The 24,367-nt window shown below is 43.0% G+C and overlaps 1 protein-coding gene across 3 annotated transcripts in view; it reads right to left on the bottom strand.

Annotated features, from left to right (window-relative positions):
- Nucleotides 1-24,367, bottom strand: part of LTBP1 (latent transforming growth factor beta binding protein 1) — a 366,216-nt gene that overhangs the window by 126,970 nt on the left and 214,879 nt on the right. The gene's annotated exons all lie outside the window — the stretch shown is intronic.

Raw genomic sequence — 24,367 nt, 5'->3', positions numbered from 1 at the left:
CAAAAAATGCTCTCTGCACACAGTTTGCTCTATACACTATGGGGGACATTTAGCATTGCTCTTTTTTTGTGCATGAAATGTTGCACGTCCACCAAGCACTTTTTTTTGCGACTTGATTGTAAGCAAATCTTACAAAACAATCTTACAAAAGTCAAGTTTAGTTTTCGCTTTGCAGTGCTAACAGATTTATCAAGCGCAAATGTCGCACAAAAAGTTGCCAAAGTTATTAACCCCCCTGCGATTGTATCATAAATATGTTGCACGTAAGCAAAACCAAAAATAAATTACTTAAAAATACACTTTCTAAATACTTTCTATTTGCCTATACAATTTTACATCAGTTCTACATTTTATTGCACATTTTAAACTATACAGTTCACGATTAAATTTTTTTTTTCAAGATTAACGGATTCATGTTTTTTCCTATTCAGTATACAGTGGCCCCTCAACATACGATGGTAATCCATTCCAAATGGACCATCGTGTGTTGAAACCATCGTATGTTGAGGGATCCGTGCAATGTAAAGTATAGGACAGTGGTCTACAACCTGCGGACCTCCAGATGTTGCAAAACTACAACACCCAGCATGCCCGGACAGCCAAAGGCTGTCCGGGCATGCTGGGAGTTGTAGTTTTGCAACATCTGGAGGCCCGCAGGTTGAAGACCACTGGTATTGGAGGTTGTATTCACGTGTCCCCGCCGCTCCGGACCGTCACCGCTGCCCTGAATGTCGCCCTCCATTGCTGTCACCATGTCCCCGGGGTGTCCCCGAAGGTCCGGCAAGGCCTCTGCTTCCCCGGCATCCTCGCTCTCTGTCGCCGCCATCACATCGTTACGCACACCGCTCCTATTGGATGACGGGACGGCATACGCAGCGACGTGAAGACGACGATGGAGAGCGCCGACGATGCACGGGGATCCCGAACAGGATGCACCGGAGCCCCAAGGACAGGTAAGTGATCGTCAGCAGACCACACGGGGCACCGTAAACGGCTATCCGGTGGCAGCTGAAGCAGTCTGCGCTGCCGGATAGCCGTTTATGCGATGGCCCCGACATACAAAAGCATCGTATGTTGATGCTGCCTCTGAGAGACCAACGTATGTGGAAATGATCGTATGTCGGGGGGTTACTGTATTTCCCTTTCATGTGCATCTATGCCCCTTTTGATGCACCCCATGATAATATTTGCATTGGCAGCAGCTGCCTGACACTGGTGTCTACGGTTTAATTTACTGTCAACTAAAATTCCTTAAAGTCCTTTTCCATGTCAGTTTTACCCAGTGTTTTCTTAGTAAATAATCTTGGCATGGATTTTTCTTTCCCATGTGCATAACCTTACATTTGTTAGTGATGAGCCCACTTCTCAACCCAAGATCCCATCGTATCCAAATCCACAGTATACTGTTCTCTTTTGTGTTCACCACTTTACACAGTTCAGTCTTGTTAAAAAAAAAAAAAATTCTGAGCAACCTCTCTACAAGGTCATTAACCCATAATTGACCCCTGTGATACTCCACTACTAACTGTGACCCAACAAGAGAATGTATGTATGTATAAAAAAAATGAAATATAAAAGAGTTAGAAAGGGTTTTCCAACAAAGATGTAAAAATAAACATATTTCCAATGCACAGGAATTTCTGAAAATGTCATATATATATATATATATATATATATATATATATATATATATATATATAATCTTCACTACGGGCATGCTCAATTCAACTGCAATCTCCTTCAACTGTGTTTGTAAGCAAGAGGGATTGTGGGAAAGTGTGTGCTCAGCCACAGTTTACAGATGAAAATCGGGAAGTGATCAGATCCAGTACAATTATGTAAGTTACTTTACTTAAAGGGGTACTCCCACCCTAGAAATCTTATCCCCTATCCAAAGGATAGGGGATAAGATGTCTGATCGTGGGGGTCCTGCCGATGTGGACCCCCGCAATGTTGCATGCGGCACCCACCTGTTTCTTTTCCGGAAGCGTTGGAGGGTCTGGGTCACGACCATGGGAACGGAACATGGGAACGGAAGTCTGTGACCTCAGGACTCAGCCCCCGTGTGATGTCACACCCCGTCCCCTCAATGCAAGTCTATGGGTGGGGGAGGAGTCCTGACGTCATGGACTTCCATTCCCGTGGTCGCGACCCAGACCCTCCAGCACTTCCGGACAAGAAACAGGTGGGTGCCGCATGCAACATTGCGGGGGTCCCCAGTGGCAGGACCACCGCGATCAGACATCTTATCCCCTCTCTTTTGGATAGGGGATAAGATGTCTAGGGTGGGAGTACCCCTTTAAAAACAGCACAGTTGTACTCCTTAATGTATATGTATGCTTCATAGGAAAACCCCTTTACACTGTTAATATCAGGTCCATCCTACTGAATTCCTCGTAATTTTCTTGTGAGGAAACATGTTAATGTTATCATTTACATATAACTCAACTGTTATGACAGCTGAGGTTGTATGAAAGAAATCCCATTTGAGAGGCGCACACAGAAGCTCTGCAGTAAGGCAAGGCTCCCACTGCATTTATGGTGTACATCACAGGTATTCGTCATCATTCCACCAAGAATGGGATGCCAACATCTACTGGCCTACTGGCCTAAATGTTTTCATCATTTTTATGTAACATTTGCATACCATTAACATGTCTATCGATCCTGTGATTTCCATAATTCCACAACTTTTCCTTCTTAGTGTTGCAATTTCAATGTTGGGGAGTTTACATATCACTCTGCAGATCTACCAATTTACAATACTGAAAAACAATATCCAACAAAAAAATTACAGATTAAAAATGAAGAAAAAAAAAAAGGGGGATAAGTATGTGATCACGGGGGTCCGAGTGCTAGGTCCCCCCACAATCATGGGACAGAACCCGGTGCTCAGTGAGGAGCACCTGCTGAAGTCAGCACGCGCTCCATTCATTCCTATAGGAGCGCTGAAAGGACAAGAGTACACCACTTAGGCATCATCGGCACTCCAATAGAAATGAATAGAGCGCATGCCATCTACTGGTAGAAAACACGTGCTCCTCACTGAGAGCGCTGGGAGCCCGTCCTAGTGATTGCGGGGGCCCCAGCAGTCAGACCCCCTGCGATTAACTATTTATCCCCTATCCTGTGTATAGCAGGTAAGCTGGGTAAGTAAATTTTCGCCAGAGTACAGGGGACGAGAACAGACAGTGGGTACTGAGACTATCTGCACACAGGCGAAGGAATAAATTCCAAGAACATTGTAACCTGTCATAGAGATCAAGGTGGTGACTAATATCAGCCAACAATTTCTCCATTTCTTGGAGATAGAGAAATTTCCCATACCACTCTGGCTTTGAACCAGGGATATAGAGGGAGATTTCCTGGATCCCCTGAATCAGTGTCAGTAGGAAAGAGGCTGGTTCATTCTGTTGAGTGTTTACAGCAATAACTATAGCATCTTTCCAGGAAACTTAAAGCAGGAAACGCACACCAAACACTATATTGGACATAGTGCCTCTAGCCTGCCCACATTGTCAACACAGATCTGAGGAATTGGGGTATATTTTGTGAAGAAGCAAGGGGACTCTAACACCTACATAAGATTTTATTATTCATCTCTTACGCCTTACATGAAATAGACAGTTTATGGCATAAAAGAAAATAATCTTATTTTGCTGCCTGAAACAGTCCACACAAAGCCCCTCTGACATGCAGCAGTAAAGCCTACTGGGGAGAAAAAAATGGCGTGGTCCCAGGCAATAAAAACACTTGTGTGACAGCAGTCTATGTCCGTGTTCCAGGAATAAAGTATAAAACAATAGAATAGGGTATAAGTGATCCATGGATCACTAACCTCATGGATTTAAAATATAATCATATTAAATGTGAATTTCACTTTAGGCTAGGGGGACTTTATATTAAATATGTAAAAAAAATAAATAAATAAAAAAAAAAAAGACGGAAAAGCTATGTTTTAATTTATGTAAGAAACAAAGCAGTCAAAGCAGTGGCATGCATAAAAAGGCACATTATTGGTTTAGCAAATGTTATGCTGGAGACTGGGAAGAGCGGAAAGGAAAACACACCAGAAAAGGAAAAGGAAGCAGAACAATACCTGGAGAGCAGAGGATAGGTCTGACAAAAGGGGGTTTTGAATGTAAACCTGCAAAGAGGGGTAAGTTTAAGCAGAAATATACCATAACAGTAAAAAGCACATAGCAGGCCCTGACATTAAAAAACAACAATGACCTAATATAAAGACTCTCTTATTCGTGCGGGACAACTGGAGTGGCCGCAAGGTTCCACCAGCAAATTATAGAATTACAACAAGATGTTAACTATAGACTGACATAAAAAATATTTAACAACTTGCTAAGTTCGTAGGGGGTAAGGCGTGAGAGGTTTACAGGAAACTTGAAGTTGGACATTACAAATCTTTATGTCCTAACAGTAAGTAACTTTAAAGAGAATGTATATTCTAATAACAAACAGCATATACTAAATTAATGGGGATGTTATTACTGCAGTGACCTAACTAGAGATATGAACACATACTAACGGAATACAACTGGTATGGTATACAAGCATTCACAATATGAGTTTTGGCTTTTTAGTACAAAGGCTCAGGGTATGATCCAGGAAAGGCACTTACAGCATAAGGAATGCATAACCATAAGGTGTAATGGGCGAGACAAATGTGAAAAGTATTCTTTTGGCATCATACAGAAAATGGAGTTAAAACAAAGTTATCTAGCCATGTGTAAGAGGAACTGGGTCAGAGCCCTAAAATTAGAACCTAGAAATACTAGGCTACAAGGTCTAAGCAAGCAACACACCATACTGATATAAAAAAAATCTGAAGCCATGAAAAAGAAAAAGCTTTTTAAACATAACAAATCTAGCAAGGCTAAGTTTCCCCTTTTTTTCTGGCAGTTTTTGGAATACTGCCATTGCAGTTTTTGAGCCAAAACCAGAAGTGTATTCAAAAGGAATAGGACATATAAAGGAAGGACTTACACTTCTCCTCCCTTATGGATCCACTTTTGACTTTGGCTCAAAAACTGCAGTGGCAGTATTCCAAAAACTGCCAGAAAAGAAGCCAAGTGGAAACTTCGCTTAAGGGTTACAAAGCCATTTCTAAAGCTTGGGAAATTCAGCAAACTTCATTGGGAGTAATTTTACTGAATAAAAGCTGAACAATGGTGAATCTTCCTGAAAGTGACCAGCCTACCAAGATTTCTCTGCAAGTGCACTGGGGATTCATCTAAGAAGGCACAAAAGAACATAGATAAATATCTAAAAGAACTGCAAGCCTCAGCTATCTCCGATAAAGTAAGAATTAATTGGTGGTTATGCACGTTTATGATTTATTCTGTACAGCCGTTTTTTTAATTGATGGTGGTATGGTAATCCCCAGATTGTGGTTTTAATGGTGATAACCCTCCAATAATTTGTAAATTCATTATACACCATTATAGACCATAAATTAGGGATTTCAGCAGTCACAAGATTTTTAGAGAAAGGCAATATCAAACCAGAACAAGTTAATTACATTACAGCAGCAATAGAATTTATATTGACACAATTATTTTAACTTTGACGGAAATTATTATTTACAGCAAACAGGAACGGCTATGGGCACCAAGTTTGCGCCGAGCTATGCCAATTTATTCATGGTGGCATGGAAGGAAGACCTCATTACCCCTGTACTCAACGCAAACTTGCTGTTAATAGTATAATTTGGTGGGGTGCCGAGTGCGAGTTGGAGAACTTAATTCTCGGCTTAAACACTAATAGCCTTCGTCTCAAATTCACTTCCACCATCAGTAAAACCAAAATAGAGTTTCTAGATTTAGAGATATCTTCTTCTGACACCCAACTCCAGTGCAAGACCTTTTCCAAACCAACTGCAAAAAAAAACGGCTTTATCAAGTTTGACAGCTGCCATCTAACGAGATGGTTGATAAATGTCTCTAAAGGACAATACAGAAGGCTGAAACGCAACTGTACCTCAGACATTCATTTTCAAGAAGAAGCAAATAATTTAACTACTCAATTTTTTGGAAAAACCCTCCACACATTTTAAAAGAAATCTTTGGATAAAATCAATAAATTAGATAGGGAAAACCTTTTTTGAAGTATGGGAAAAGAGTCCAGAGACCACTGAACAACAACCCAAAAATAAAGATTATAAAAAAGTAGAACAAACCATTAATAAACATTGGCATCTAGCTCAGAGAGATAACATTATTGGGGGGTTAGTACCATCAAAACCACAGATACCAAAGTCTATACAAGGGCCCCCAATCTGGGGATTACCATAGCGCCATCAATTAAAAAAACGTCTGTACAGAACAAATCACAAACATGGATGACCACCAAGGGTTTTTTCCGTTGCTGTATTTGTTCCAATTATCATCTGTCAGGAGGCCAAAGAGAGATACTGGAGGTGCCTTCCCTAGTAAACTCATTTCAATGGAAAATGTATGATTTAATAACATGCAGCACCAAAGGGGTGATCTACCTTCTACAGTGCAGTTGCAACAAGCAATACATTGGCAGAACCAAAAGGCACCTCAAAATCAGAATCTCTGAACACGTATATAACATCAAAAAAGGTTGCCCGAAACATGCCCTCTCTAACCATTTTGCGCAATATCATAATAAAGATCCCTCAGGACTGTTCTTCATAGGTATTCAAGTTATAAGAAAGGATTGGCGTTGAGGAAGTTTTATGTTAAGCATGTCAAAGGCTGAGAGCCAGAAAATATTTGAATTTGAGAGGTTAGAACCAAGGGGCCTCAATTCAAGCTTGGAATTATTGGGAGAGATCGGAGAGCAATCCACTCCTTGTTTTGTATAAAGTGCCGATAAGAATCAGTTAACATAAATAACAAGAAAAAAGCAAAGTTGGGCCGTTGGTGGCGCTGGTCCTGATGTAAAGAAAGCTCTGTAGACCCTTCTCAGTGTTTAAACGTGGTTTTATTAGCACAGAAAGCAACGCGTTTCTGGTCCGAACTGGACCCTTCGTCTGGCAGTGTGCATGCCTATGGCAGTGTCTGGCAGTGTGCAAGCTGACCTGCCTATGCCCCACGCCACTGGGGGGCTCGCTGGAGAGAGCGGTCGCACACAGTGCGAATCCATCACCGCCTCCAGCTAGAGCTGAGGGACAACATTACCGATACGACAGGGAGCGGTGAGTGGCACGCTGTGCCGAAACTATTCATTCACAGGCACTTATTAATTTGTGCTGGGGACGCAGCGCTAATACATAACAGAACTGTGATACTGTCTGTGCAGGACTTTGCTACATTTTTCCCTTTTGCAGGCCACATATTGTTTTCCTTGCAGGATTCACAGCGAAACCGTTCATTTTTTCTCCTATAGGACTGTCAACACTCAAATCTGAATAATCACTGCATGACATATTGAATCGTTTTTTTTATTTCATTTTAGGATTTCATTCATTGTATTATTTGCAGGACTGTATAATTTGCAGGACCTTGCTGGTCATAGGACTAACAGAACACTTGTTAGTCAACCAGCGTATGGTCTAGCATATTCTCTGCTCTTTCTTGGAATTATTATCATCCTTTATATATGTTTGTGTAGACACAATTGTTTTTACACTATATATTTTAGATTAAATTGTTAGTTTTATGATATTTGTGTGTGAATAATTTTTTCTAGAAAGACCAAACATCCAACATACAGCTTTTTTGCAATATGTGGTGGGCTGAGGATTGAATAATCCCTTTTTGACAAAGTCATTAAAGCAATGGGGTTTGACAGACTCCAATTGATATGTCCCGAATGTAGTGTCTTGTCCCAGTCTCCTCCTCTTTTTTTGGGGGGGGGTATCACCTCAATAATTTGTGCTCTCAAGTCCTGAGCTTTACTTTATGATATGCTGGATTCCTGCAAAGTGTCTCTTGCATGCGTAATGTCTACTACGTGTTCCTGTAAGCGTTTTTTGAAGGGTCTGTATATATTGCCGATGTAGTTCTATGGACTCGGGCAGGTTAACATATAAACTACCCCTTTTGTTTCACAGTTAGAAAACTGATGCATAGTATATCTATCTCTTGTTGTTGCACTCTAAAACATGTTACTTTTTTCTATATATTGGCACATAGTACATTTGCTGCATGGAAAGGTCTCCTTAGGTTTTTGGTTAAAGGGGTACTCCGGCGCTTAGACATCTTATCCCCTATCCAAAGGACCCCGCCGCTGGGGACCCCGGTGATCTTGCACGCCACACCCCGTTAAAATCAGTCCCGGAGGCGTCACACGGGATGGAGTTGTGACGTCACAATGCTCCGGCCCCGTGATTGACAGTAATCAGACCCCGAGCGAACACGCTCTGGGGACTGATTTTAACGGGGTGCGGCGTGCAAGATCATGGGGGTCCCCAGCAGCGGGACCCCCACAATCAGGTATCTTATCCCCTATCCTTTGTATAGGGGATAAGATGTCTAAGTGCCAGAGTACCCCTTTAAGCCATCCCTCTCTAGATTCTGGTTCAAAGTTTCCTTTTGGTAATCTGTCATGGTAAATTTTTACCCCTTTTGAATTTTTTTTTTTTGGGGGGTGTCTGTAATTATATCTGAAAGCGCAGTGTCTAATTTTAGAACTCTCCAATATTTTTGAAGGATATCTCTCACCTCCTTAGCTTTGTCATCAAAAACACCTATTATCCCAGAGGCGACTCCTTCTCTCTCTCTTTGTTTGGTGGTTAACAATTGGGTTCTCTGGCTTCTCAGTGCTCTGTGGTAGGCCCTCTTTAATATTTTGTTGGGATATCCCCTATTCAATGGATGAGCAATTTCTGTGTATACGCAGATATTGGCTGGTTGGTATTCCCTGCTTCAGGGGGCGAGGATGACAGTTCCCCCACTGAAGTAGGGAATTAGTTGCAGTCTGCTTTCGATGTACAGTGGTCTGGACAGCACCTTCCTTCGTGATCCATATTTTTTAGATCGAGTTATTCTAGTTGTTCCATACTGCTAGTGCTTGTAAATCTAAGTCCTAGCTGATTGTTGTTTAAACTCTGCCTGTGTGGAGGACCAAATCACTAATGTCACGATTCGGCTGGCAGGAGGTGGATCCTCTGTGCCAGAGAGGGATTGGCGTGGACCGTGCTAGTGGACCGGTTCTAAGCTGCTACTGGTTTTCACCAGAGCCCGCCGCAAAGCGGGATGGTCTTGCAGCGGCGGTAGCAACCAGGTCGTATCCACTAGCAACGGCTCAACCTCTCTGACTGCTGAAGATAGGCGCGGTACAAGGGAGTAGACAAGAGCAAGGTCGGACGTAGCAGAAGGTCGGGGCAGGCAGCAAGGATCGTAGTCAGGGGCAACGGCAGGAGGTCTGGAACACAGGCTAGGAACACACTGGGAAACGCTTTCACTGGCACGATGGCAACAAGATCCGGCAAGGAAGGGAAGGGGAAGTGAGGTTATATAGGGAAGTGCACAGGTGAATACACTAATTAAACCAACTGCGCCAATCAGCGGCGCAGTGGCCCTTTAAATCGTAGAGACCCGGCGCGCGCGCGCCCTAAGGAGCGGGGCCGCGCGCGCCGGGACAGGACCGACGGAGAGCGAGTCAGGTACGGGAGCCGGGGTGCGCATCGCGAGCGGGCGCCACCCGCATCGCGAATCGCATCCCGGCTGGAAGAGGTATCGCAGCGCACCCGGTCAGCAGGTCTGACCGGGGCGCTGCGATTGCGAGGATGTTGCGAGCGCTCCGGGGAGGAGCGGGGACCCGGAGCGCTCGGCGTAACAACTAACATGTCATCTATGAACCTTAGCCACATTTGAATAAGGCTGGTCCACGATGACAGGGCTTCCCAAAATACAACCTTCTCCTCCCACCAGCTGAGGTACAGATTTGAGTAACAGATTTGAGCAGGGGCTCCTCATCGCTGTACCTCGGCATTAGTGGAAAGCAAGTCTACCCTGAATGGCTAAAAAAATCTAAATTAAGACTGAGTTCAGATAGAGACACTGAGTCTGCTATTCCAAATAAGATGGCACAACTGAATCTTAAATGGGCAGTTCTTTAGAAGACTTCCAGTCTGAAATAAAGTTATTAATCGAGATAACAGTTGGCCAACATTTCTTAATGGTAACAATGTGAAACACTGATTTCCCTTATTAGTTATTAGACTGTTCAGTTGCAGTTTTGGCTAAAGATGGCACTACCAGGTATAAAATGTAAGGGAGCAATTACATTGTATAATACTTATATCTCCTATGAGTAACCGTTACAAATATTTTAAATAAATTAGGACACATGTAATGACATTGATTAAATTGGTCTAATTCTATTTATTACCGTAATTAAAGACTGGTTTAGATATGTGAATCATTATAATCATCGCCTAAAACAGTCTTCAGCCACAACCGCATCATTTTCTAGTGTTTGTTCTTCAAAGTCATTAACCCATAATGCCTCCTGAAATGTCGACTGAATGAACCCGAGGAATGTCATACTCATTCACCCACAAGACTCCAGTTATCTCTCAAGCGTATCAATTATTAGTCATATGTGTCAAAAGAGAAGTGAATGATTGGTAACTCTGTACATAGGAATGATACCCTTACATCATAAAGTGTTATACTCAGTGTCTGAAGCTAATCCTTGAGCATGTACGCGAACCAATAATGCATGCTGTATCCTCTTATTTCAAACAATGTGTGCACGGAAGCACGACTATGATATATATTATATTATTAGTGCCTAAAGGGTCAAGGCTGCCATGGAACTCATAAATTCTGACGATAATACAAGCCTTTATTCATTTCCCACTTGGTCTAAATGAGTAAACTGGAAAGTATATGCAAGCCATCCAAAGTCAAAGGAAATAGGAAAATAAAACAAGCACAATAAAAATAATAAAAAATGGCTGTTATAGAGAAATGCTCATTTACTGGACATGGAGTCTCTACCAAGCTTTCTCAATAAACAAGAGAATTTGTTTTAGCCACAGTATTCATCAGTATCTGGCAAAAGAAAGAGAAATAAAAAATTGCATGAAAGAGGGCGTCTATAATAAGGTAGTCCTCCTATTCAACAAAACCTTTCTTTCTCACAGTATGACTGAACATAACTATTGTTTCATGCACAATGGGAGCTGATGAATACCACTATGAAGAAAGTGAATAATGTACAGTAATTCAGCTACCATTAACCAAGAACCCAATAATCACAAGTGAACTCATATATAAAAAGTAAACCATAGTGAGCATTAGAGTAGTAGTTAGCGTAGTTTTATATGTGGATTTAACTGCTGGTACAAACATTCTTATATGGAGAAATACAAACAGGGCTATTATGAATAGATAAAAAAAAAAAAAAAGAAGCAAAATCAAATATAGATTTGCTCCACAATACAGTTTGAGAATATTAGGGTACTTAAAGTTAAACAGAGAGCGAGGGCAAGACTCAAATGTCATAAACAAGTATCACCCCAATTCCCCAGAAAGAGGCAGGAACAACAACAAATTAATCCAAAAGACCAATGCGCCCATCTTCTAAAGGTAAATTGCATATGACTAGTCCCTCAAAAAGATTCTTGACAATAGGAAACCATGAAAGACATCATAACAAGAAGTTTGTTTTACTTCTCCAGCCTTGAATCCAGAAGTGACATAAGATCTGCAAGTTAAACCCAAAAATTTATCTATACCAAAGTGTATATTTAGTTGACCCTTTATATTCAATTAAATAGAGAACTAATATTTTCCCTACATAAATATATTCCATACATACAATTCTTTTTGAAAGATTGACATCGGTCACTAATTCAAGACTTCCATGATACCATCTTGGGAATTCTAAGATTTCAGTTGAACTGGCTTTCCATCGTACCTTAGTACTGTTTAGCTTTGAGAGTTTCCCCTGGCACTATGTTCCTGCCATAAATTAATCAACAAATTTCATTTCATGGCAGCCATCTGAAGCAGAGACCTAGGTGCCTGTATGGGAGCCAGCCAAGAATGCTCAACTTAAACAAGCTTCGGAATAAAGAACCTTCCATAGTAGGTTTCAGGTTTCTTGACACATTTCAACATGTTAGCATTAGAGCCAAAAAAAAAGAAAAACATTTTTTGGACCAATCTAATCCTATTAATAACCAGCTAGCATAAAGCATGATACTATAGACTAATTTATAATGAAAGGAATAGCCATGACAAAAGTTCACTTGCTATAAACATTGGATGTATGTTTTAGATCATGCTTCAAGTCAACCTTCACTTAATGGCTCTGGGCTTTGAACCAGCAAAATGAAGGATTAAATATGCATACATTTCAAGAAATGAACTAGAATACTCCAGTAAATTAAGACAAACAAAACATATATTGTGGTAAAACATTGCAAACATAAAGGAAACCAGCCATGGTTACCAGAAATTTGAGCAAGCAAAGCTACAGTGTAAATTACAAGATAAACAAAAGCAGAAATAGACCACCAGAATAAAGAACCTTTAACATAAGGCGATTATCAACCAAAGAGCCTTATAATATCTGCGTAGCAGACCCAGCGACCAACCGACCAATTAAATGCTTGTTCATCTGCTGATCACTTCGTTTTAGCTGGTAAAAACATCTCAAAATACCAAACCACAAGAGTTTTACAACAACTTTTCACTTTTAAAATTATGACCACAATAAAAACAAAAATAACTATGACTTTATAAGTGTACATTCAAATGAATAACAGTGAAAACAGGAGAAGCTACAAACCTTTACATACATATCCGTATATGTGCATGGATGAACACACTGGCCCTCATTTACTATTCTAAACCCGACCTCTTTTGTCGGGTTTTTTTGTCGCATCTTGGTCTGCGCCATGTCGCAGACATCATGCGCCAGTCTGCGACACGATGCGACATTTTTTCCCGACAGATCCGATGTGGATTCTCCCAAACCCGAAAAAGGGGCGTAACCCGACAGTTCTGAGCTTTCCCACGTATTTATAAAGGTTTCCAACCCGAATTTCTTGAATTGTTGTGGATTTTTTCCCCGACAGCTCAGAGGAGTTGGAAACCAAAACCAACAAAACCCACGTGCGACAAACAGGATGCGACATAATAATAAATACCAGGGGAAAAAAGCAGTCGGGTAAGAAAGCAACATAGACTTACAACCCGATTTTCTTAGTAAATGAGGGCCACTGTTGTAATTGATACAGCAATTAGGAGATACAACTAATGTGAGTCCAAGGGTTTCAAGGAATCGATTCTACTTAAATGGGTATTCCGGGTTTATACATCTTGGGGGAGATTCATCAAGACCTGTGCTGAAGAAAAGTCGACAACTTGCCCATAGCAACCAGATCGCTTCCTTTATTTTTTCAGAGGCCTTTTATAAAATGAAAGAAGTTATCTAATTGGTTGCTATGGGCAACTGGTCGACTTTTCCTCTACACAGGTTTTGATGACTCTTCCCCCGTTATCCCCTATACAAAGGATATGGGATAAGATGTATGATCGCAGGTGTCCCGCCGCTGGGACCCCCCAGGATCTCTGTGCAGCAACCGCATTCTACGCGGGGCTGCAGCACCAGTGTCGGAAACCTTTGTATTTCCGGGCCTGGAGACATGAGGTCATGCCACACCCTCTCCATTTATGTCTATGGGAGGGGGCGTGACGGCCATCACGCTTGTGTACTGCCTTACTTGTAAATGTAATTTTTTCCATATAGGAAAAACATATTCTGTTAATGTGCTGACGTATGGGCCAGTAGAAGCGCTATGCAGCGCGAAATGGCACTGTAGCCAGAAGTTCTACCCCCCTCCCTGCCACGCGTCCTTGATAGTTCTTCCAGCACTGTGTGTCTTCATTTCTGAATAAAGAAAAAAGAATATAGATTTTATCAAGCTACATTCCTGGTGACATCCCTATTCTACAACTACTACTTGATTTCTTATTGTTACGTGGGACTGCTACTTAATATCAGTGAGCACCACTAGGTCTGCTTGGACGTTTTTTGCTGTTTCTAATGGGAATATCTTGATCACCCGGGTCCACCTGTGTGTCTCTGGGGTGTACGGTGCCGAATCTAGTCTCCTGGAGATTATTTTTGCTTTTAATTTACTGTTCAAAGGTGCACCTGCTCATTACCTCCTACATTGCCCGAAATGTTAATTGGCCTAAACTGACTTATTCCAATGCCTTTGGGGATGTGAGCAGAATAATGCTTTATGAAAAGCATAGATGTGCCATTAACGTCCTTTATTTACCCTTTCTATTGCATTTCCGTCTCATGAAGAGACAGTTATTCTTCTGTAGAAGCCAACAAAACGGTTTACTTAACCCTGTTCCGATCATAGATTTACTGAAATATCTGTTATTCATTGACTTTCTTAGGAGGGTATCTAGAAAATCATTCTGTATTATGCAAAGTATTTTTGTAATGTCTGTGCAAGTTACAGTCTATCTTTTACAACATTTGAAATATACGCTATTGCATAAATTATTGGGTATGCTTTATTTTTTCTGACGTATGAAAAAACTTGACATAAACAGAAATAAAGACCGTAAAAGTGTCTCTGTCATTTTGTTGTGGACTGAAACAAATGAAAAGATAGGAAAGAAATGAACCATATTTATCGCCGTATAAGACGCACTTTTTCTTCCCCAAAACTGGGGGGAAAAAGTCGGTGCGTCTTATACGGCGAATACACCCCTATCGCGGCGGTCCCTGCGGCCATCAACGGCCGGGACCCGAGGCTAATACAGGACATCACCGATCGCGGTGATGCCCTGTATTAACCCTTCACCGCGGAGGTCCCGAACAGCCCGACTGAATAGCCGGGTTAGTGCTTACAGGACACCGGGAGGGACCTTACCTGCCTCCTCGGTGTCTTCTCCGTTCAGGGATCCCCTGTATGGCCGGCGCTCTCCTTCCTCGTCATCACGTCGTCGCGAACGTGCGTCGGCGTGCGTAACGACGTGATGGCGGCGACGGAGAGCGAGGATACCCGGCCGGCAGCAGAGACGTTCCGGAGCGACGGGGACACGGCGACAGCAATGGAGCGACATCCAGGGCAGCGGTGACGGGTCTGGAGCGGCGGGTACACGTGAGTATTACCTCCTATGCAGTGGTCTTCAATCTGCGGACCTCCAGATGTTACAAAACTACAACTCCCAGCATGCCCGGAGTTGTAATTTTGCAACACCTGGAGGTCCGCAGGTTGAAGACCACTATTGGGTTCAAAATCTTAATTTTTTTAGATTTTGCACCTATAAATTGGGTGCATCTTATATGCTGGTGCGTACTATAGGGCGAAAAATACAGTATTTTGTATGTATTTGTATTTCACATCTCAATCCCTAACCTCCCCCCCCTTAAATTTACAGTCACAGATTTTATTAAGTAGACTCTATAGTATAAGAGGTCCTGCATTTTTTAAACATTTTTCCATGCTATTTAATAATAGGCTGATCACCAACAACCAGTCTGTCAGTCCAAGGATACAGAGTCATCAGTATTTTACTTAAAGGGGTACTCCACTGGAAAACATTTTCTTTTAAATGAACTGGTGCCAGAAAGTTAAACCCATTTGTAAATTACTTCTATTAAAAATTCTTAATCCTTCCAGGACTTATCAGCTGCTGTATCCTACAGAGGAAGTTCTTTTCTTTTTGAATTTCCTTTCTGTCTGACCACAAGTGCTCTCTGCTGATACTTCTGTCCCTGTCAGGAACTGTCAAGAGCAAGAGAGATTTGCTATGGGGAATGGCTCCTACTCTGGACAGTTCCTAAAATGGACAAAGGTGTCAGCAGAGAGCACTGTGGTCAGGCAGAAAGGAAATTAAAAAAGAAAAGAACTTCCTGTGGAGTATTCAGTGGCTGATAAGTACTGGAAGGATTGAGATTTTATAGGGTGCAGGAGTACATCGGCGCAGAACGGACCCAGGACACAGCAGGTAAGAAGGTAAAATCCAATTTATTTGATGCAACGCGTTTCCCTGCGCAAGCGCAGATTCATCAGGTATCCTGCCTGATGAATCTGCGCTTGCGCAGGGAAACGCGTTGCATCAAATAAATTGGATTTTACCTTCTTACCTGCTGTGTCCTGGGTCCGTTCAGCGCCGATGTACTCCTGCCCCCTATACTGAAACCTTGTCTTGTACCTATACGTTATGGAATCCACAACAGGAGGGCCGCAGACGGACCATTGTATTCAAGCGATTTCCATTGTTGTGTATGAGGCTACACAACCACCCAGGGTGAGCAGTTTAAAATTAGCTTTTACTCTCCCCTCCCCCATCTCCTGTGGTATTACCCTATGGAGCGCCTTCTCTCCTGTTTTTAGAATTGGGCAAGATAGTCATTTTTCTACTTGACTTTGGCATTGGAATAGCTTTACCAAGTCCCTGTTCTTCCCACCGCATTATTACTCATTAGGAGGAAGAGCTTTCTGCTTTTGCTCCATAGCACTTATCTTCAACGGGAGACCAGGCGTAATGTGATTCTATGGCGCCGGGTCTTGCGCTAGAGACGGGTACCATGAAACCGAAGCAGGAAGCTCCATCTCCTTATGCAGTTATATAAAAGAGAATAAAACAGTAGAGGTACATTCTAAAGAAAATACAGCATTTCAGATAGATAAATGTACTTACCAATGAAATGAAATATTTTGCTTTTATGGGTGTTTTTGCTTTTCTGCTAAATTTATGCAAAGGGACCTATTTACCAATAGAGGCCGAAAGTAACTCACAGCCTCTGGTGAAATCACCTTCACTAAATACCCAAATACTTTATGTCTCTGCCAATCTCTTAAATACAATAGCATGATTTGGCAGCACATACAGCTCAGCATCAGAAAGGAAATAAGACTTACATAAGGTATGGTGCTCGGACAATTTTTCCCAAATAAGGACTGAAAAGCTGCTGGTGAAAGTTGTTCCAAGAAGCATATATCTTTAACTATCAGGCATACAAAGTGCCTGAATTAGATTAAACGGTGGTTTTCTTTCAGTATTGCAACTTTTATTATATCATTTCAAATGATTATTTAAATTAATGTACATGATTTTTATTCAATCCTCAAAGGGGTATCCTAACCATTAACACGTATCCCCCTACCCACAAGATAAGATGGTAGGGGGAAGTCTGACCGTTGGGCCCCCTTGTGATCTCCAGAATGGTGTCCTAAATCAGAAACGGCACCACTCTTGTCATCAGGTTGTGTGTGGTATTAAAGGGGTATTCCAGGCCAAAACCTTTTTTTATATATATCAACTGGCTCCGGAAAATTAAACAGATTTGTAAATGACTTCTATTAAAAAATCTTAATCCTTCAAATAGTTATTAGCTTCTGAAGTTGAGTTGTTGTTTTTCTGTCTTACTGCTCTGTGATGACTCACGTCATGGGTTAGGGGATATTCTCCCATCATGCACAGCTCCCGGTATGTGACATCATCATTTAACAGTTAGACAGAAAACTTCAGAAGCTAATAACTATTGGAAGGATTAAGATATTTTAATAGAAGTAATTTACAAATCTGTTAAACTTTCCGAAGCCAGTTGATATATATAAAAAAAAAGGTTTTGCCTGGAATACCCCTTTAAAGCCAGCTTCATCCACTTCAGTGTAACTGAGCTGCAATACCCCACACACAGAAGTGGTGCTCTTTCTTGAAAGAAAGCAGCTGTTTTTCGAACAGTGGATAACCCCTTTAATGGCTGAAATACTCTAGAGCAGTGGTCTTCAACCTGGGGACCTCCAGATATTGCAAAACTACAACTCCCAGTATGCCCGGACAGCCATCGGCTGTCCGGGCATGCTGGGAGTTGTAGTTTTGAAACATCTGGAGGTCCGTAGGTTGAAGACCATTGCACTAGAGTGTGCTTTCCACCTAAGAAATAGGCAGAGATCACTAGGATATATTGCTATTTGTTTGAGGTCTACCTGGTAGAACCTCCATTGATCACTGAAACGATTGCTTGATTTGTCCCCGCTGGAGGAGTCCGTCTAGGAGCTTACCTTTGGAAGCTGTAGCGGTGAGTGCAGGAAGCTCGGCGGCATTGCCGTACTCTTCCCCACTTTTGATACTGTGCTTTTCATTATTTCCTAGCACCACCGGACAGCGTATTCAGTGCTGGTTGTCTCGCTATTCCTATTAGGCATGCTGATCAGTGGTGCCATCCAGTTATCCTTTTTTTGTATTTAGATTGCTTGATTTGGACTAAGTTGTAGTTCTTGTGATTAGACATCCCTACCCCCAGTTATATTCCTACCTAAAGTGAATTACAATTAGGATGTACAGTGGGGCAAAAAAAGCATTTAGTCAATCACCAATTGTGCAAGTTCTCCCACGGAAATGGGTACTCCACCGGAAAACTTTTTTCTTTAAATCAATAGATGCCAGAAAGTTAAACAGACTTATAAATTACTTCTATTTAAAAATCTTAATCCTTCCAGTACTTATCAGCGGTTGAATGCTCCAGAGGAAGTTCTTTTCTTTTTGAATTTCTTTCAAGTCTGACCACAGTGCTCTCTGCTGACACCTCTGTCCATTTTAGGAACTGTCCAGAGCAGGAGAGGTTTGCAATGGGGATTTGCTCCTGATCTGGACAGCTCCTGACATGGACAGAGGTGTCAGGAGAGAGCACTGTGGTCAGACAGAAAAGAAATTCAAAAAGAAAAGAACTTCCTGCTCTGGAAGAATGACCTGCTGCGATGTGCCCCTCAGTACCTGGACTATAACTCCCATCATGGACAGAGTCGGTCCCATGGTGGGAGTAGTTGTAGTGCCGCAGCGCTGAGGGATGGCACATCTCCCGGCTACAGGACTTTTAGGACTACTACTCCCATCATGGACAGACTGACCCACCGCACCCCCACCACCCTGGCCAGAGACCGCCGCTGCCCCATTGCCTCGCCCATCTCCGGTTTTATAATTGCCTGTTCGCGGGGTCCGCGCTACTTCTGGCTCCTGCGGCGTCCTGCGTTATGCTGTGCGCTGCCCAATGACAGGTGACGTCCTCAACACGACGTCACCATCAATGTGCACAGTGACAGCTCAGGACGCCGCCGGAGCTAGATGTAGCGCGGACCCCGGGCCCTAGGAACAGGTAATTATAAAACCGGGGATGGGGGAGGCAATGGGGCAGTTGTTGGACTTTGGACCGGCAGGGGAGAGAAGCGGGCGACAGCGGTCTCTGGCCAGAGGAATAGGGGGTGGGGTTGGACTCAGGAGGACCCCAGGACAGGCAGGGGGGAGAGAAGCGGGTGGCGGCAGCGGTGGCGGTCTCTGGCCCCGCAAAAGCCGCTGCAGTTCATTGATTTAAAGCAGTGTTTTTCAACCACTGTGCCGAGGCACACTAGTCTGCCGTGACATAGTGTAAGGTGTGCCGTGGGAAAAACACCCGCCGGGTGTTTGTGCCGCGGGACATCTCTGTGTCCCGAAAGTTGCTTTCGGAGCACAGGGATGCCTCTTTTAAGTCCCTGCGGCCCTGTGTTTACTTTAAAAATGCGGGGACCGCCGGGAGGTAGCGCACGCAGGTACGTCACTGACGTCCCATGCGTGCGCCCATAGCAACAATCGCCGAGGACCGGAGCAGCGAGGATGACGCGCGCTTTAAACTTTGTAAGTGTTCCCAGCAGCGCGTCTCCTTCGGTGTTCCGAGCACCGCTCCTCCGGTCCCGGGACCTACTGCTATAGCCGGTGCTCGGAACACCGAAGTGGTGCAGCACACAGGCATACAGCCTTCAGTAATACACTGTATGTCTGAAGGCTGTATGTCTGTGGGGGAACTATACTGCACCTAATGTGGGGGGACTATACTGGGCCTAATGTGGGGGAACTATACTGGGCCTAATGTGGGGGAACTATACTGGGCCTAATGTGGGGGACTATAGTGGGCCTAATGTGGGGGGACTATACTGGGACTAATGTGGGGGAACTATACTGGACCTAATGTGGGGGACTATACTGGGCCTAATGTGGGGGAACTATACTGCACCTAATGTGGGGGAACTATACTGGGCCTAATGTGGGGGAACTATACTGGACCTAATGTGGGGGCCTAATGTGGGGGAACTATACTGCACCTAATGTGTGTGGAACTATACTGCACCTAATGTAGGCCTAATGTGGGGGAACTACAACCTAATGTTGGGGAACTACAACCTAATGTGGGGGTAACTATACTGCCAACCTAATGTGCGGGAAAATAAGATATATGCAAGATAAGATATATGCAGTGTGCATAGGAATTTGTTTATTACTTTATTTGTATTTGTATATTACTATATATATAGTCAGTGTTTCCCAACCAGTGTGCCTCCAGCTGTTGCAAAACTATAATCCCCAGCATGCCCGGACAGCCAAAGGCTGTCCGGGCACGCTGGGAGTTGCAGTTTTGCAACAGCTGGAGGCACACTGGTTGGGAAATACTGATATAGGCACAGAGTTACATTTTTTTTAACATTTTCTAATGGTGGTGTGCCTCGAGATTTTTTTCATGAAAAAAGTGTGCCTTTGCACAAAAAAGGAGTGAGGAGTAAATACAAAGTGGACAAATTTTTTTGCAGTACAATAAAGTAATAAAAGACAAAAAAGACGTGTTTCAGTGTGTGATCACCCCTTCCTAAACCTAGACTGATTGGGGTAAATGCCATAGCTTCAATGACAAGACGGAATATTTTCACCCAAAAATATACACATTTTTAACCAATGTATATTTAAAAAATATACATATAATGGTCTAATCTACAGGGTGGGTCATTTTATATGGATACACCTTAATAAAATGGGAATGGTTGGTGATATTAACTTCCTGTTTGTAGCACATTAGTATATGTGAGGGGGGAACCTTTTCAAGATGGGTGGTGACCATGGCGGCCATTTTGAAGTCGGCCATATTGAATCCAACTTTTGTTTTTTCAAAAGGAAGAGGGTCATGTGACACATCAAACTTATTGGGAATTTCACAAGAAAAACAATGATGTGCTTGGTTTTAACATAACTTTTATTCTTTCATGAGTTATTTACAAGTTTCTGACCACTTATAAAATGTGTTCAATGTGCTGCCCATTGTGCTGGATTGTCAATGCAACCCTCTTCTCCCACTCTTCACACACTGATAGCAACACCGCAGGAGAAATGCTAACACAGGCTTCCAGTATCCGTAGTTTCAGGTGCTGCAGAATGGGCAAAACAAAAATTGGAACAGGACCCTCAGTTTTTGTTCAGTGATGAGGCAAACTTTTATGTGAATGGTGAAGTTAACAAACAAAACCACCGCTATTGGTCTGACACTAACCCACATTGGATAGATCCCTCCAAGACTGTTGGAACACAAAAATTGATGGTATGGTGTGATATATGGGGTACAAAGATAGTGGGGGCCATTCTTCATCAATGGAAACCTCAAGGCCACTGGATATGCGAAATTGCTACATGATGATGTTTTTCCCTCTTTGTGCACTGAAGCTGGCACGTTCCCTGAGTTTTTCCAGACAGTAACGTTAAAACCAAGCACATCATTGTTTTTCTTGTGAAATTCCCAATAAGTTTTATAAGTCACATGATCCTCTTCCTATTGAAAAAACTAGAGTTGGATTCAAAATGGCCGACTTCAAAATGGCCGCCATGGTCACCACCAGGGCTGTGAAGTCGGTAGATAAATGTTCCGACTCCGTTTTCTGTACTTCCAACTCCGACTCCGACTCCTCTGTATTAATATGCGAATGTATTTTATACATTCCTTGAAGGAAAGAAAGGCAACATACATTTCATTACCACAGGACTACTGGCTGGGAAGCCAATAGTATACTGTATTGAACAGTTTGTGTGCTGAGCTGCTGCTGAAGATAGGGCAGTGGGAGGATCCAGGAAGGGGCATTTATTATAAAACATGATTTCCCTAGTAGAATCCCATAGTCATGTTTAAAGTGGTACTCCGCCCCTAGAGATCTTATCCCCTATCGAAAGCATAGGGGATAAGATGTCAGATCGCTGGGGTCCCGTTGCTGGGGACCCCCTGGATCGCCGCTGCGGCACCATGCTTTCATTACTACACAGAGCAAGTTCGCTCTGTGCGTAATGACGGGCGATACAGTGGACAGAGCAGTGCGACGTCATGGCTCCGCCCCTCGTGACATCACGGCTCCACCCCCTTAATACAAGTCTATGGCAGGGGGCGTGGCGACTTGTATTGAGAGGGCTGGCCGTGACATCACGAGGGGCAGAGCCGTGACGTAACGATGCTCCGGCCCCTGTACCGCTCGTCATTACGCACAGAACAAACTCACTCTGTGCAGTAATGATAGCTCGGTGCCGCAGCGGCAATCCCCGGGGTCACCAGCAGCGGGACCCCGGCGACCTGACATCTTATCCCCTATCCTTTGGATAGGGGATAAGATGTCTAGGGGCGGAGTACCCCTTTAAGCTAACAATCCAGTTTACAAGTTTTTATAGCCTTAGCTGAATGGCAGCAGTTTTTTCAATGGTTTACAGCTTCAGTCTTGAACTATTGACCCTCCATTCCCTTCACTTATACAAGTGTCTCTAGTCCTGCAAAAAAAGATATTTCCTTAATCCCTTATCAGTGAGAGGCTAGGTTACCCATGGGTTCCCTGTAACAGCAGAACACTACACTATGGAAAGTATTGCCACTCCTAATTGTGCGTTGTGTGCCATATAGTAAAGCATGCTTCTTCACGGTCACTTGCGGTTACGTGAGGCACTGCATGCATTGGTCTTTATTCTTAAAGTAGAGAAGCCATTAATTATAACTTTTTGTGAATTGGGACATTTAAACATGCATTTTTTTTTTTATTCCAATCTAAATTTAGTAGGAGTTGGAGTCGGTGCATTGTTTGCCGGCTCCGACTCCAGGTACCCCAAATTTCGTCCGACTCCGAAGCCCTGGTCACCACCCATCTTGAAAACTTTCCCCCCTCACATACACCAATGTGCCACAAACAGGAAGTTAATATCACCAACCATTCCCATTTTATTAAGCTGTATCCATATAAATGGCCCACCCTGTACATAATATAAAAAGTTTTTGTAAATGACAGGTACCGTTCACACGTGTGTGTTTTGCTGTAGATATTCTGCTGTTGATTTTCCTATCTATCGAAGTCAATGGGGCGGTTTGGGCTTTAGGAGGGCTTGTGATCTCAAGATAGGTGAAGGTCCCAGAGGTAGGAGCCTCATTTATCAGATATCCATGGCATATCCTGTGGATATACCATGAATGTCAACATGGGAGCTCCTCTTTAATACAATTGTGTACTACTTACTGTTATGGACTATAGGTCATGTAAGGCTGGGTTCACACTACATTTTCTCCCATACGGGAGCGCATACGGCAGGGGGGAGCTAAAACCTCGCGCTCCCGTATGTCACCGTATGCGCTCCCGTATGTCATTCATTTCAATGAGCCGTCCGGAGTGAAACGTTCGGTCCGGTCGGCTCATTTTTGCGCCGTATGCGCTTTTACAACCAGACCTAAAACTGTGGTCAACCACGGTTTTAGGTCCGGTTGTAAAAGCGCATACGGTGGCATACGGGAGCGCGAGGTTTTAGCTCCCCCCTGCCGTATGCGCTCCCGTATGGGAGAAAACGTAGTGTGAACCCACCCTAATATGTGGACAGCTATTTTAGTAAAAGTAAGATGAGAAAAAGTGAATAAGCAGACTGAACTGAGTAACCAGCTGTTGCTTGTCATATTTTGTCTTTTGATCTTCCCTGATGCACAAAAAAATCTTCTGTGTCTTTCTAGATCTGATTTCAAGAGTCATGCCCAGAAATGACATCGTTCACCACAAGATGATTGTGTAAATTAGTCAGCTCTTGTTAACCCCTTGTTTATCATACAGAGCAGGAAACAGTCCAGCAGCTGGAACCTGTAAGCCAAGAAGTATATAAAGACCAAGTCAATGTAAAGTCAAGTTTTTTCTTAGCCCTGAATATTTTGCTTAACACTGACATGCCAAAAAGTGTCAGAATCCATTGGGTATATTTGCAACAGATATCAGCAGATTAAGTTTCTTGTAATCTGGCACACCGTGATCTAGATTCCCTATGGTTTAGATCCCAAAGAAATGAACCAAATTCTGTTTTAGTCTGGGATTATCCAGTCGATTTTTACTATACAAGTACTGTATTTGGAATTAGTAGCAAGTATAATTTATACCAATACACTGGATTATAGTGTGGGTGAACGGAATTAAAACTATGTGTAACCTATCCAGATTGGTGCCGCTGTTCTAGAGATGCAGAGGGCACGGAGGATGCTGGGTACCGCCTCCATTGTGCAAAGGGGGTTAAATACCAGCTTTGCCTCAGCAATGTTGGCACCGATCTGGGCAAGTTATACATCATTTAATCCGTTCACCAGCACTATAACC

The sequence above is a fragment of the Hyla sarda genome, chromosome 3, assembly GCF_029499605.1.
Source record: "Hyla sarda isolate aHylSar1 chromosome 3, aHylSar1.hap1, whole genome shotgun sequence".
NCBI classification, from domain to species: domain Eukaryota; kingdom Metazoa; phylum Chordata; class Amphibia; order Anura; family Hylidae; genus Hyla; species Hyla sarda.
Note: the sequence above shows the minus strand (reverse complement) of the source record. Positions and strands in the feature narration are given on the sequence as shown.